Raw genomic sequence first — 13,688 nt, forward strand, 5'->3', positions numbered from 1 at the left:
ACTGCAGGTGTAGTACATGTTTTTAAAGCAAAAAAATAATGATCGCCAACTGGCGCTGGGGGAGGGGGAAGCACGGGGAGGGGGAGCGAAGGAGGGGTGAAGGCCACAGAGGCAAGGAAACTAAGAGAGCCGGGGGAAGCCGGATAAGTTCAATACAGGCAGCTGCTGTTCCTTCGCCCTAGACGGGCTCTAACCAGCCCGAAACGAGCAACCGAAGAGAAAACAGAGCAGGGCAAGCGACGGGGGCTCCCCGGAGACGCGGGCCAGAAACGGGGCCAGGCCGCCGCTCAACTAGGCTCCCACCGCCCCGCGGCCTCTCGGGCCTACAGCGCGCACCAGCCCCAGGCCGCGCGCGGGGATTTTCGGGGCCGCCCAGCCGCGGGGGGAAGCGCAGCCCCCGCGCCGCCGCGGCCCGAGGGGCTGCGCGCCAGCGCTGCCCCCGCCTTCAGCCCGCCGAAGAAAGCCGCCCCGGGCCCCGCCGCCGCCACCGCGCGGGCCGCCCCGCCGGCCCGCTTCGCCGGGGCCTGGCGGCACCGGCCCGCCAGGCCGGGCAGCGCCGCTCGAGTTGCCGGCGAGCCGCAGGCCTCGCAGGGTGACCCGGCCTGGCGGCGCAGGAAAGGCGCCGCCGCTCCGTAGCGAGCGCAAGAGGCCGCCGCCGCCTCCTCCGCCTCCTCCTCCCCGCCGCTCACCTCGGCCTCGCGCAGCCTCCTCGCCGGAGCCGACCCCTCCTCAGTGCCGCGGGGAGACGGCGGGAGAGGCGCGGCGGCGGCAGCCCGAACCCGGGAGCAGGCGGCCGCGAGCGGCGTCCATGGCGCTCCGCCCGCCACGGGGTTGGCGGGAGGAGGGGAACCAGCCGCCGCCGCCGCCGCCTCGGGGCGGAGCTGGCGCCCGCCCGCCGGCCGCCGCCGCCGCCGCTGGGGGCGCTGCGGGAGCGGGGCCGCGGCCCGGCCCGGCCCGGCGCCCCCCGCCCGCGCACGCTCCCGGCCTGCCGCCCGCCTCCCCTCTCCCGTGACGGTGGGCTCGGCCTTCCGCCCCTCTTCGCGGCGCCTCGCTGCCCCCGGGCCCGGGGCGCCGCGGGGGCTCCCTCAGCCCGGCCCGGCCCGGCCCCGAGCTGCCCGGGCAGTTTTCTGGGGTTAAAGAGCTTTTCACGCCCTGGCGTTTTTTGGCTAAGTCCCTCGATACAGCACTCTGTTTTACATAGTGCTCTTTCTGTGACAGTATCGAAGTACTCTTACACGGCTTGTAAAAGTGCGGTTATAAAAGTACTGTGCAGCTAGGCTTGTCCTTTCCGGGCCCCTTTAATCCACACCCAGCACCTCCTCTATTAAAAACGGCAGTGACGAGTGGTTTTAAACACAGCGCTCGTGCTCTTCCAGGGTGGAAGCTGTAAATTGCCATTATCTGGTAGGGACTTTGAGCTATCGCAACCGCATTATTCAGTCTATGGCAGGTTTTGCAGCGGAGCATCACCCCCTGCAACACATGCTGCCAAAACCTGCACTGCTATTCTGCGTACGCCCCAGAGTTAAAGGAGGCAAACTGCTACGCATTTACTATGACGAACCCAAGACAGGGGAAGACCTTCAAAACAGTTTTCTCTGTAGAATCACATGCCTTTTTTAAAGGACTGTAGTTACATAAAGCCTATTAATATAAGTACAGTAAATAAGATTATTGTACATTTGAATGTCACTCCTGCACACATCATAGACATCTCTTGTAATTAGGAAACAAACGACACAGTGAACAAAAAGGCAATAGCAGTCATGCTCGGGTAAGACTTAAAAAATGCAGAAATCTTTATGGTTTGGTGTTGTAATAGTACCTTTAGAAAGCTTTAACTTTATTGAATCGTTTCTCTGAATCCAAAAACAATAGCTGGCTTCTCTGGTTCTGGTTTCTAAGGCGGCTTAGACTTTGTGTCTTATTGTATTATGTCTCTCTTAATGGCTGCTTGTTCCAATCCTGACGAGACTTATATGTGTATCCTTTATGTATGCATGTTTGTCCTTCTGAGGTCGACAGGACTTCTTATATGCTTAAAGTTAAGGACGTGAGGCATTAGGAAAACTGAGACTGCAGTCTTTAAATTTAGAAGCTTGATCTTCTTTCACTTTCACTGGTACAGAAGAAGCAGAAAAATTAGGCCAAACTTGTGAGAGCTGCATGCGCTAAGTGACCTTACTCCTGTCTCATAATCCTAGAATGGTTTCCTATGCCTTTTATGGTGAAGAAGGGTTTCAATTAAAGCAACATGTTACGAATTTCTCCTGAAGCCCAAAACAAATAATAATTTTCAATTGCAAACAGTGAACACTTATAGTGAAGTATAACTTATAGTGAAGCATAAATACTTCCATGTCCTCCTCCATTAATTACCCAATGTGAAATATCCTGTAATATCTTTTATATTAAAGGAGGTGTATCAAGAAATTTTTTACTGCCTTAGTCATGAGCCTGAACTGCGTTCTTTGTGATACGTTTGCAGTACTTAAGAATTCATCTGTTTGTGATCCGTGTTCCTGATTATGAGATTCCTTCTCCCGAAACTGAATCTGAGGAAAGGAATAACATGCTAACTATATAATTTCTGCTGTACAGATTATATATATACTTCTTATTTACAACATATATCTTCATAGTCTGATTGACACTTACTTCACGTGCTGAACGGACATGCAGTTTATTTTCAGCAGTTGTCAGAGAGTATTCCCTTGAAATGTATAACGGGAAGTGACATGCCCAAGTTACTGTTTCAAACTCTCCCTGCATACAGCACCGGAATAGACTTCACCGATATACCTCACCTTCAAAACTTGACTGTTCTCTAATGTTTAATATGAGGAAAAATAGCTTTCAAATAAGACTACAGTTAGCTGATTATTAAATAAGAATTGCCTCAGTCGTTTTTACAACATTATTTGCTTTCATGTGAATTTTCATATGAGCAAAGTTCTATTCGAAACCCAGAATGTTGTTAACACTAGGCCTTAGCATATGGAAGAAGAAGGATTTTATGCGGACTAGTTTAGCCAGACCAGGATGGGAAGTAATGCCATTTACTGAAGTGGCAACTGGTGAAACTCGACTGTCAAAACAGCTTTGAGGAACACTTGCCCTGAACGTTGTATGAAAATTGTAAGAACAACAACAGTTCACTGTACTTGCATAATGTACAAATTATTTGTTCAGTTAGAAAATGACCTAAATTCTAATACTAGCTGACACACACTTCATGTATGACTTTGGCCAAGTCTCTTAATCACTACATGCCTCTGTTTCCTCATTTATTATTGAAAAAAAAAGGTAATATTGCACTTAGAAATGTCTTAGCATTTATGAAATACTGAATTGCTTAGGCATGTTACTATATTGAGTCCTAAGTAATACTATAAAACAACAGTTCCTCTTATGACTACACTTGAGATGTGAACGACAAATGACATAGGAATGACTGAGGATGCTTTTGTGAAGTGGAAATCAGGTCACAGAAGGTCAATATATATGGACCTTATAGAGCATGGTGTACCAATGACTAGCATTTTTACTGTGAATTTACCTGAAAATTAAGACTTGAATTTAAAGAAGTCTTCAGCACAATTACCAGCATATATCATACCATGGTCATGCAGACTATTGCCATAGAGAAGTTATGTCATGGAGGGTAGCTAGGATCAGGGATTAGAGAGTTGCAGATGTGGAGAGTTTCTGAGAGCTGTTACGGACCGCTGAGACCGCACATGAGACAGCTACACCATTAGAAGACATTGCAGGTCTTCCCAAAAGGTTTTGATTCTATTTGAAAGTCATTGTTGACTAGACTTTAGAAAAAATCATCTCAGGGCATATTTTTTCAGTTATGGCTGGAAGAAAAGTAACTTTTATTATTCTTTTACGTCATATTCAGGCTGGCATTCTCTATACAGTTTTGGCTGGTGGCAGAAGGAAAAGTTTATCATAGGTAATGATGCTGTTACAGTATGATAGTAAGGACTGGAAACTTTACAGAGAAATAATTGGTTGTTTGTTACAGAATAAAACAAATCTCTGGCTAAATATCAAACTAAAACATCCCTATTATTTAAATAAAACAAGAAGTCTCAGATTCCTCTGTATATTTAAATTTATCTGGAAGCTAGAAACCTGTAAAATTTATGTTTTCATTAGCCTTACTGCCCAACTCTGTACACATGCCAAGTTGATGTTTCTAAAAATACCAAACTGTGATAAATAGACCAGAGTGTGACATAAACATAGCCTGAACACCTCCACAGATTTAATCGAGTAGTTTATGCTAAAGGCCAGTGCTGCTCCCAGCCAAATAAAACAGTAAGGATATTTGCAGATTATTTATCCTTTTGCTTTAGCACTTTTTTCTCTCACACCTACACAATAATATGGTAGAAGACACTGAAAGTTCCTACTCCTTCAGAAACAAAATCTGAGTAATTCCTTACACATTTCTTTTTCTTGATAAATCTTAAGAGAAAGTTAGTAAATGGGAATTGTTTCTTTCCCCATGTTGACTAGGCTTCGTTTCAAAGCCAGGAGCTTAGATATTACCAAGGACAGAAACGTGCTTATTGTATCTGTTTGTTCCGTTTTAGAGAATTTGGTTATTTAATCTTCTTTACTTCTTAAAAATATGCCTTAAAAGATTTTCCTCTAGAAAACTTGTTTTTCATAAATAAAGTTCTGCCGGTGAAAGCTTTTTATTTCAGTCATGCTATGTTATCATATTCTTTTCTTAGCCGCTTTGCTGTTGCACAAGACCGGGGAGCGCAAACACGCTGTCAGTCAGTGCCTTGCCTTTCCAAAAGTAAGTGCCAATTGTTGCAGCCACGGCAATCAGAGCACAATTCTATGAGAGGTGCAAAGCAGGATGTGTGTACTATGTGCCGTCTCACACAATCTGCTGTGACAAGCAGTATGTGAGAGGTTACCTCTTTGGTAGTTCAAGTGTTGCAATTACACACGTTGATGTGGTGAGCGCATTGCTGATGCTGACGTGATAAATGTACGAGTGACACGGTCTTTATGAAAGTACACAGCTGAGTCATTAGATTAGTTACAGTCTTGCCGTGTAAAGTTTCAACTTCCTGGAAGGTTCTTGTCCTCAAAAACGAGTGAGGCTTGTATGAGTATGTACAATGAACATAGTTTTCAGAAAACTGCAGGTATTCCAATACTACCTTTTTTCCCTCTTTTCTGAAGTGATTGTAAAGAAATAGGACAAATCATAAAAATTATAGTGCTTTTTCCTAAGAAAACTCACCTACAGGGACTTCTCTTTTTTTAAGTATAAATTTACTTGTTTGGTGTTCCAGACTGGGCACTAAGAAGTGGGTAAACTTTATATCACTTAACTCTTTTTAAATCTCATTTTACCTTCAGTTTATATCATTTATTTGGGCAGACAATAGAAAGTAACCCCTCATCTTCTTCCAGCTGCAGCCTGCCCTCACTCATTTCCCTTGATACCTCGACAGTCGCGTCGCCCCCACCCCACAGAGACACCAGTTATCTAGTTCAGGCTGTTAACTGTACTTTATCCACCGGTAACGTAGGCAACGTCAATAAATCTAAATCCAAGACACGTGCAGAAAGATCATCACTTCAGATCACAGTATTTCTAACAATGGCACAGACTGGGTTAAAACTTTCTGAATCAAAAAGTTAAGAGTTGGGATTGGTTCCTCCTAGTTTTATTCCCTTATTATGGGAGGAGAACTTATACATGTAATCCTACCAAGCATTTGGTGTGTGGCTCTCAAAATTCAGATTAAGTATTATAAATGAATGTCAAAGATCTGTGCTAATGAGAAGACTTAGAATAAAAAGTATCTTAATCATCAAATGATTCTTTTATATTCTGGAGTTAAATATCTCAGCTACTTAGAGTTTTATTGGAAAGAGAATAATTTTTACAGACTTAAAAGCTTGTTAAATGCCTTTTGCTGTTCTTGAAATGAAATTATGCCCTATTCACCACTGTGCCGAATATCTTGACGTGCAAAAGGAGGAAACAGTCTCAGACTCCTAAAACCTGAATTACTGGATCAGTTGCTAACTGGTTAAGAGCTACATTCTCCATTCAGACTGGAAAAATCAACAGAATATCATGGTGCAGCCTGACAAAGTTCACTGCTGACACTGTCCTATAGCACTTGAGAAAAATTTCAAAAAAATCTTGTTTGTATTATATCCATTTACTGATGAAACAGGAAAATTTGCTTGCTCTACTGATTGCTGTTTAGGAAAAATGAGAAAGTACAGTAGGTCAGTAATAGTTTATTCTTTTGGAAAGATAATCTGTGCACGCTGCAAGTTCAAATAAACCTTGTATTATTTGGTTTATAGCAAAGGGGCCATTCATACAACTGAAATCCTTGTCAGAAGTGAGGAAAGGACTTTATTTGTAATCACAGTAGAAAGTTTCTACAGATACTAGAGTTTATATTCCTGCAAGGAAAGCACACATGTTCCCTAAGGATTATTATTACAAGTAGTAAACTGTCTACCTGATTTTCTCTTAATTAATCTTTATTAATAAATAGGGATCAAACTGCGTATGTTCTTCGATCTGTCCTTCATTGTAACTTTGGACTTATTCACCGGTTACCAATTGTATTAAATAGAACTGGCTACAAATGAGAAAACAATTTTGCAAAGCACTTTTAATTTCCACAGGGTTCAGTTTTATTCTTTGTCCATTATTGCTCAATACAGCAAATAATGCAAGGGAGGGAGTCCTCCTAGCTATTTTTTTCACCTTGGTTTTCCTTTGCTACTCTCTAATTTTTCTGAACTGCCTTAACAGAAAGATATTTCAAAAAGTTAAAAATCCCCAAACAGAACAGAGCCCTGAAATTCATTCTGTGGAGTGACAAAATAGAATGTAAAGAAAATGATGAAAAACACAACCCCCTTCCCCCCCATCACCAAGACATTCCAAGAAAATAAATGAATACATTCCAGTTTAGAACGTTTTTCTTAAAAAGCAGATTTTGAGTGAGAAACTTATCTGCCCCAAACGTATTTATTCTAAGCCTGTACTGAATTAAACAGCGCATCTGGCAGAAGGAAAAAGTGGATGTACTGTGATAAAGGCCTGAAAAGTTACCGTGCTCACTACATTTCAAACTGTGACCAAGGCCAACTAAAGAAAAATTTTTGAGCTGACAGTAGAGAGCTTTGTGACAGAGGTACAAGTCTATGGGAGAATTCCTTTTTCTCTCATTGACCGCTTACATGTGTTATCAGTATCAATATCAGATCTTAGTTACCTTGTAACACAGTGTAAACATAATGAAGGTGATTAGCATGCTTACTTGCTAAGATGTGTAAGGCATGGTTATTGACCTATTTTTGGAAAGTTTCATCATCTGTGTTCCAGCTCCTTAGGAGTTCAAAGATCCACATGATGAGTGAATGGCATAGGATAAATGATTCATACCCCCTTTTTTTTTTTTTGTTTCGCCCTACATTATACCTTTTGGTAATCAATTGACTTATGCCAGTAAGATGGGGTTTCAGTGAACGGGCCACAACGTGTTATTTCCTACTGTGCAGGATGTGGGTTTTCAGTTCATGTGCACTTGGGATCAATATGTGGAAAAATGAGGCTGGCTGTAAAGTAGTTACTATCTAATGTCCAGTTCAAGTTCCTGTGGCTAAGCTTTTAATGTCAATGTCGCATTAATGTTGTATTATTTATGCTAAGACATCAGCATTATTTTGTTATGCATGCATTTTATTATTGGCTCTGAGTTACAGAGTTAGTTATATTGTTATGCTGTAAAACATTAGCTCATTTGAGGGTTTGTTATTCATATAAATTTCTGTGTAAACACTGATCTCAGTGGACACAGGTAACTTATTAAAATGACTAAGCATTGTGTGTCTGAGCCTGCATCAAACTGAGAATGTGCTCAGCTCAGTTTTCTCCTACATTGCTAGTCTTAAAATCAGCAGCCAAGTTCTCTCTATAAAGAAATGCTATTCTACTGAAGTCAGTAAGGTCTCACCGGCGTGGGCCAGCAATTGGCTCTAGTACCTGTTAAAAAAGTTGAGCTAAACTGAGTCCCCAGAAATACCAAAATTTTATAAAAAATTCTTAGCTGGCTTGACGTTTTAAGATGAGACGCAGCCACTGAAGCACTTGGACTGAACGGTTTGTTCCCAGTCTATTTCCAGCAGAAGAGTGGTCCGCTAGAGGCTCTCTCATATGATCGCTCTTTAATCAAGAATACGCTTCCTTTCCGTATGATTAAGTTCAACAATTGTGCGGCAGTTCTCATTCGTTCATTTAAGGAGCTGCAAGTTGCAAATTCAGAGTACAAAGAGGTGATAGTGCGTTCATAGATTTTCCGCTTGTATTTCAAGGAGAAAAACCAGTATTCCCTTGTAGTCTGTAACGTTTGGGGAGCACGGACCAGAGTTCTTTTGCTAGAGAAGTGGTACCTGCTTCCCGTGTGTTTTCCAAGTACTGTGCTGCATTTATGACGCCAGCAATTGCTGTTGCTAGAAATATTTGTCCACCTAATTTTTGCAGTAACATTTCATGCACAATTATACTTGTATGTAATGACAGCTCCTTGACTACGACAATTAGTCTGTGTCCCATTCCCTGCTTTGACTCTGATGTGAAAAGGAATAGCCTGGGGCTGCTGAACCTTATGCCGCTGGTCTGTAAGTATTTGCGAGTGGAGAATCAGTGTCATTAGTAGGAGTTTTTAGCTATTGAATAACCAGAAGGCCCCGGCTGAGATTCAGGCCTCGCTGTACATGTGTAGTAAAAGACATCTCCGCCCCAGAGTTTGTAGTACAAACAGAAAATCAGAACAAAGGGTACAAAGCAGATCAGAGAGTAACATAGTACCTGCCAATAAGCTGTTTAGTAGTTTAACTCTGCAAACCTCGCTTACGTGTGTTAGTGGTCTCCCAACTATACTAAACCAACTCTTTGCTTGTGCAGAAAAACCCAGGAGGAAACCAGAAGCTAATCCGCATCTACACTCCATATACAGCGCTGATGCAAGCCAGCCTGCACCTCCAGGCCCAGAGGTGACTCACAAAGACAAGATATGAGGGTATACCCAGAGGGAGAGATTCTGGCCCTGTACTTGAAAGAAGGGGAGCACAGCAGGAAAGGAGCTAGCCTTTCCAGCTTTACACCAAGTCAGAGCTTCCTTCCAGATTGGGAAAGCCTCAGATAACAAATCAAAGCCAGAATCCAGTCTAGTCTCACAGGCAGGGCTAGTAGCTCTGCCTAGTAAGATTGCCCAACATTTAGCGTTATTAGTAATTCTATGGGAAAGTGATAAGCAGTGTGTTTTGGAAAAAAAAAAAACTATCCACAGATGTCATATATACAAAGGCTTTCTCAGGTAGATATTCTTAGAAAGCAGTCTTAAGACAGAAGGTAAATCGTGCCTTCCGTCACTGTATTGTACCCCACCGATGCATGAGATTCAGGATGAAATCAATGGGTGTTGGCACACGTAACCGTGGGCAGAAGTTAGCCCATAAGCATGCATGAAAGCCAAAGACTTCCTCCTATGGTGTTAAACAAGAAAGATGAGACTTCTGTGTTCAGGGGCAAGGCACCCCACGTATACTTTAGCAAGAACTATGCTGTAGCAACAGGATATCCTGTTTTAAATAATAAAGATAATGAAAGACTTCAAGATTGTAGCTGCACCTGCTTTTCCTCTCTAACTTGATTAACTGTTATGGTAAGAAACAGGATCCTGGGACTGATACCCTGATGTCTCCTAAAATCAAAACGTTCTTAACTGTAAAGCGATAGACAACTTTGTCTGTCCTATCAGCAGAATGCCAGAATTCCAGTATTAACCCATAGCTATTGCAGGATTATTTGCTCCAACACAGCAGTTTTAAACATCCTACATAGCTGCTTCACTTATGCAACAGAAATTGGAACACAAAGACAGTGAATATAGTTATCCACTCCAATCATGGCTGATGATTTGTAGGGATGTTGCAGACAAGAATTTGAGAACACCAGCACCATTACCACAAACCCTGCCTTTAATGTTTTTAATGATTCTTGCAGCTGATTACAATTGTACAATGAGGCACATTACACATTTATCTTCATAAAAATCAGATATCCTAGGCTGATGTATTGTCAGTATAGTCATGAAATGGCTGAAGTCTACATAAGGTGGTGCTGACTCTGTGCTAATTCTAGGTTTGTTTCACCCCCCCCGCCCCACTTCTATAGCAGATTTAAGCAGCTTTCTGCCACTAGCAGCAGCCAGCACAGCGGTTGTGCATACTAATACTTCCTGTTTTAGCTCAGTGATGCTTAATGCTTTACTCTATTACAGTAAGCTCAAATCACAGATGGGGGCTAAAAAACAAACCTAACAATTTATATTAAAATCAATCCTGTCAGTATGAGCTGTCATTTATACAAGCATAGAATAGCAGACTGTAAAATTTTGCAAAATTTTGGACTGAACATTAATATATCTTGGATTAATGAGCTTGAAATATGTAGCTGCATTAGAGAAGGGCACTGAGGATTCTCTTAACTGATGGCCTTAAAGATAATTATAGATAAGAATGGAATAAAAACTTCAGATGAATTATGTTAGTAGAAATGATGCAAGTCAAAATGACACTTTGAATAACATTTCACAAACCTTTTGGTATTGTATGGTATTTTCTTTCAGGCTGAACCTCAATTGCTAGAACTGTTTGGCCCAGTCACTCTTAAGACCAATGTTGCCTGATAAAATACATTTTCTCTGGCGCTCTACCATGTCAAGTATGGAGCATTTCTGGGGTTGTGGCACAACCTTGAAAGAGCTGCTTGAAAGAGCTTCCCCTACTCTCTTTGGAAACACCCTGCACCAAGACTTCAACTGTTTCTTAGGAGCAGAGTTTTGACAGGAATTTGAAAGATTTTAAAGGAAATATATCTTGGTTTCTTGAATGCTTTAAAGAGTTCTCCTCCAAAATTATGACTTCTATGGAGAAAATAATTCTTTGGATTTTCTATCCCTCTCTCACGTAATCCTTCAAATGAGAAACTCATCCTTCACATAAACTTCTTTATCAAGATCAAGCAGAACTGACAGCAATAAACCAATAATGTGGTTTTAAAAGCTGCACTCACTTCTCAGATAGGACCTCTATTTCTTTATCAGGTAACTGAGACAGGAGTATTTCGCTAGGGCCTCCTGAATCTCATGGACTTCTCATAACAACCAACGTTACCCTCCTATCTCTCAGGCACTCCTAAATACAAGTCTTCATCTGCCACACAAACCACAAGCTTCTGCTGCTGCTTCCTCTGCTCTACCAGTGGGATAATCACTCCATTGCCCTGTCCAGGCGCTTCAGCCCTGGGAGCAGCAGTGCAGGCTGATAAGCCTTACCTGATAAGCCATTGCAAATGTTTTTCCAAAAAAAAACTAAACCACTTAGATTTCTGAAAAATAGACCCCTCAGTAATTTTTTCTCAGAAATGATGCCATGCCTGACTCGAGTTTGCTATACATGTTCAGTATTTGCCTTTGCAGTCTATCCAGTCCTCTCCTCCCCGCCTGTTTCCCTTCTTCCTCCCAGGCAAGGGTTTACATGTTACTTCACACTTTACTTGAAAGAAAAAGCATGTTCATCCAGGAAATTCCTGTATTTTAGATTAAAATTTTGCTACCTAATGTTTGAGATTTATTTCAATTATATTTGACTATTGCTCGGGTCACAGTTTTCAGCTTTCAAAGACATGAGATCAGAGTGTTTTTTTTAGGATAAGCCTAGCCTCACAGTAATGTTCAGAGCAGCCCAGAAGATGTCTGAAGAATGCTGCAATTTTCATAAAAATATGAAAAAATAATTAGTAATACATTTTTCAGTGCTTAAACCAGCACCAACCAAACCAAACACCATCAGTGACTGATCAGTTATGACAAATACTTGAAAAAAATTAAAAAGATTAAATTATGCTCATATTTATTCTTTCACTAACACATTCCATCTTCTGTTTATCTATCTTTTTGACTCTAAAGTATTTTAAACACGGAATGGATTGGTGTGATTTTAGACCTTTTTTATGCTCACTTTACACGAACACTTTATCACCTTTGTACATAGTCTAAGAATGTTTCAGAGATGTGGCAACTCAGCCTCACATGTAGCATCTGAATTCAAGTTTGTTTTTCTAGCGTCTCCTTTTATGAGAGACACCCACATGAAGCAGATGCTCTCACTCACTAGCTGAGTAACTGGCAAGAATGCATCCAGTTGTGACAGTACTTAGAAAGAGAGCCATTTGGAGTCACAAAGCATCTAACTGGCTGCCTATCTGTCTGACAAACGCGTGTTCTGTATTCTTTACCCTCAGCACGTTTCCCTTTAATTTCTTATTTTGTGCTCTTGTACCTTGTATTTGGGATAATTTTGCAGCATCATTCCTTATTTGCCTGCTTCTATGATTTCTCTAATCTACAATTAATGTTATATTATTATTACATTTTGGAGGTTTTTGGTGATGTTTTTGTTCTCAAAATATTGTCTTCCTTGTTATGTTGTTAATTACTTGCCGAGAAAGAGTTTATTTGCCCATTCTCGTGATCTGGTTAGTAGAATAGGAGTCAACAGTAACTGAATTGTAGACCACTCCAGAGGTTAGGGAACGGAATAGTCTTGAATTTATAAACAGTAAGAAATTTAAAAGATCAAAATCATAATCATCATTCTACAGTGGGATGATTCTGTTACTGAGGTCAGATCACTGACATTGGTGCAAGTATGAACTAATTCAAAGGCTCTGATTTCTAGAGGTTATTTGCTGGTTTACTACTACTACAACTTCTTAACCAGATAACCTGCACAAGAAGCATCTATTTGCATGACAACAATCCACATTGTGGCTTCAATATATTTCTAAATAGGCTGATAAAGTAGTCACCTTGCCAGTAATTCACACCCTCTCAAATAGAGGGGAAAATGAAAGGATAGGGGGCAGAGCAAACTTTGGTCTTCATAGAGTGTTTCCTCTTGGACTTCCATGATTTCTTTCCATTTCCCTTCCATCCCGAAAAGAGAGACATGCACATTTATTTGTGCTTTTGAAAATCATTCCCCCTCTTAGGCCTTATTTGGTGCAGACTGTTTGTGTTATCATCAGTTTAAATTTCTTCAGAATAGGGGAACAAGGTATAATTAAAGGCTATGGGTATTTACACTCTCTTCCCTGCCCTGAAGGAACTGAGCTGCTGCCAGCAGTTAAAGGTTGTTGGAAGTTGCCTGGGATTACAATCACCAGGAACCAGTAAGTGCACTCTGTTCTCATCCACCTTCCCTAGAAAAACTCATCTGCCACTGAATGATAAAAAACACTTCACAATCCTCTTTAGATACTCCAAGGAATAACCTTCATCTTCAAAGAATACCTCCTGCTTCAGGTTGAAATCCTAATCTAATAACAGAACAGTGGCAGAATTTTGCAACTCACGCAACTCCTTATAACTAATTTCAAAATCTTTTAATGAAAATATACACAGTGTGCATGCACAAATGCTGTAAGTAACACTCAAAATAAATAAAATACAATAAAAACTAAAGTGGGTGCCTGCTATTGCAGTTGATGATTGGTTACATAATTTCATACTTGTCTTCCTACCTCGCATACCATTTATTAATTTTCTTTT

General features: G+C 41.4%; 1 protein-coding gene across 2 annotated transcripts in view; it reads right to left on the reverse strand.

Annotated features, from left to right (window-relative positions):
- HECTD1 (HECT domain E3 ubiquitin protein ligase 1) overlaps positions 1 to 877 on the reverse strand; it is a 66,011-nt gene extending 65,134 nt beyond the window's left edge. For both annotated transcript variants that reach the window (XM_068946403.1, XM_068946401.1), the window contains exon 1: positions 690 to 877. The gene's annotated coding sequence lies outside the window, so the exon portion shown is untranslated. The remainder of the gene's footprint in view (positions 1 to 689) is intronic.
- Between the last annotated feature and the right edge of the window lie 12,811 nt (positions 878 to 13,688).

Source organism: Struthio camelus, chromosome 5 (assembly GCF_040807025.1).
Source record: "Struthio camelus isolate bStrCam1 chromosome 5, bStrCam1.hap1, whole genome shotgun sequence".
Classification (NCBI taxonomy): Eukaryota; Metazoa; Chordata; class Aves; order Struthioniformes; family Struthionidae; genus Struthio; species Struthio camelus.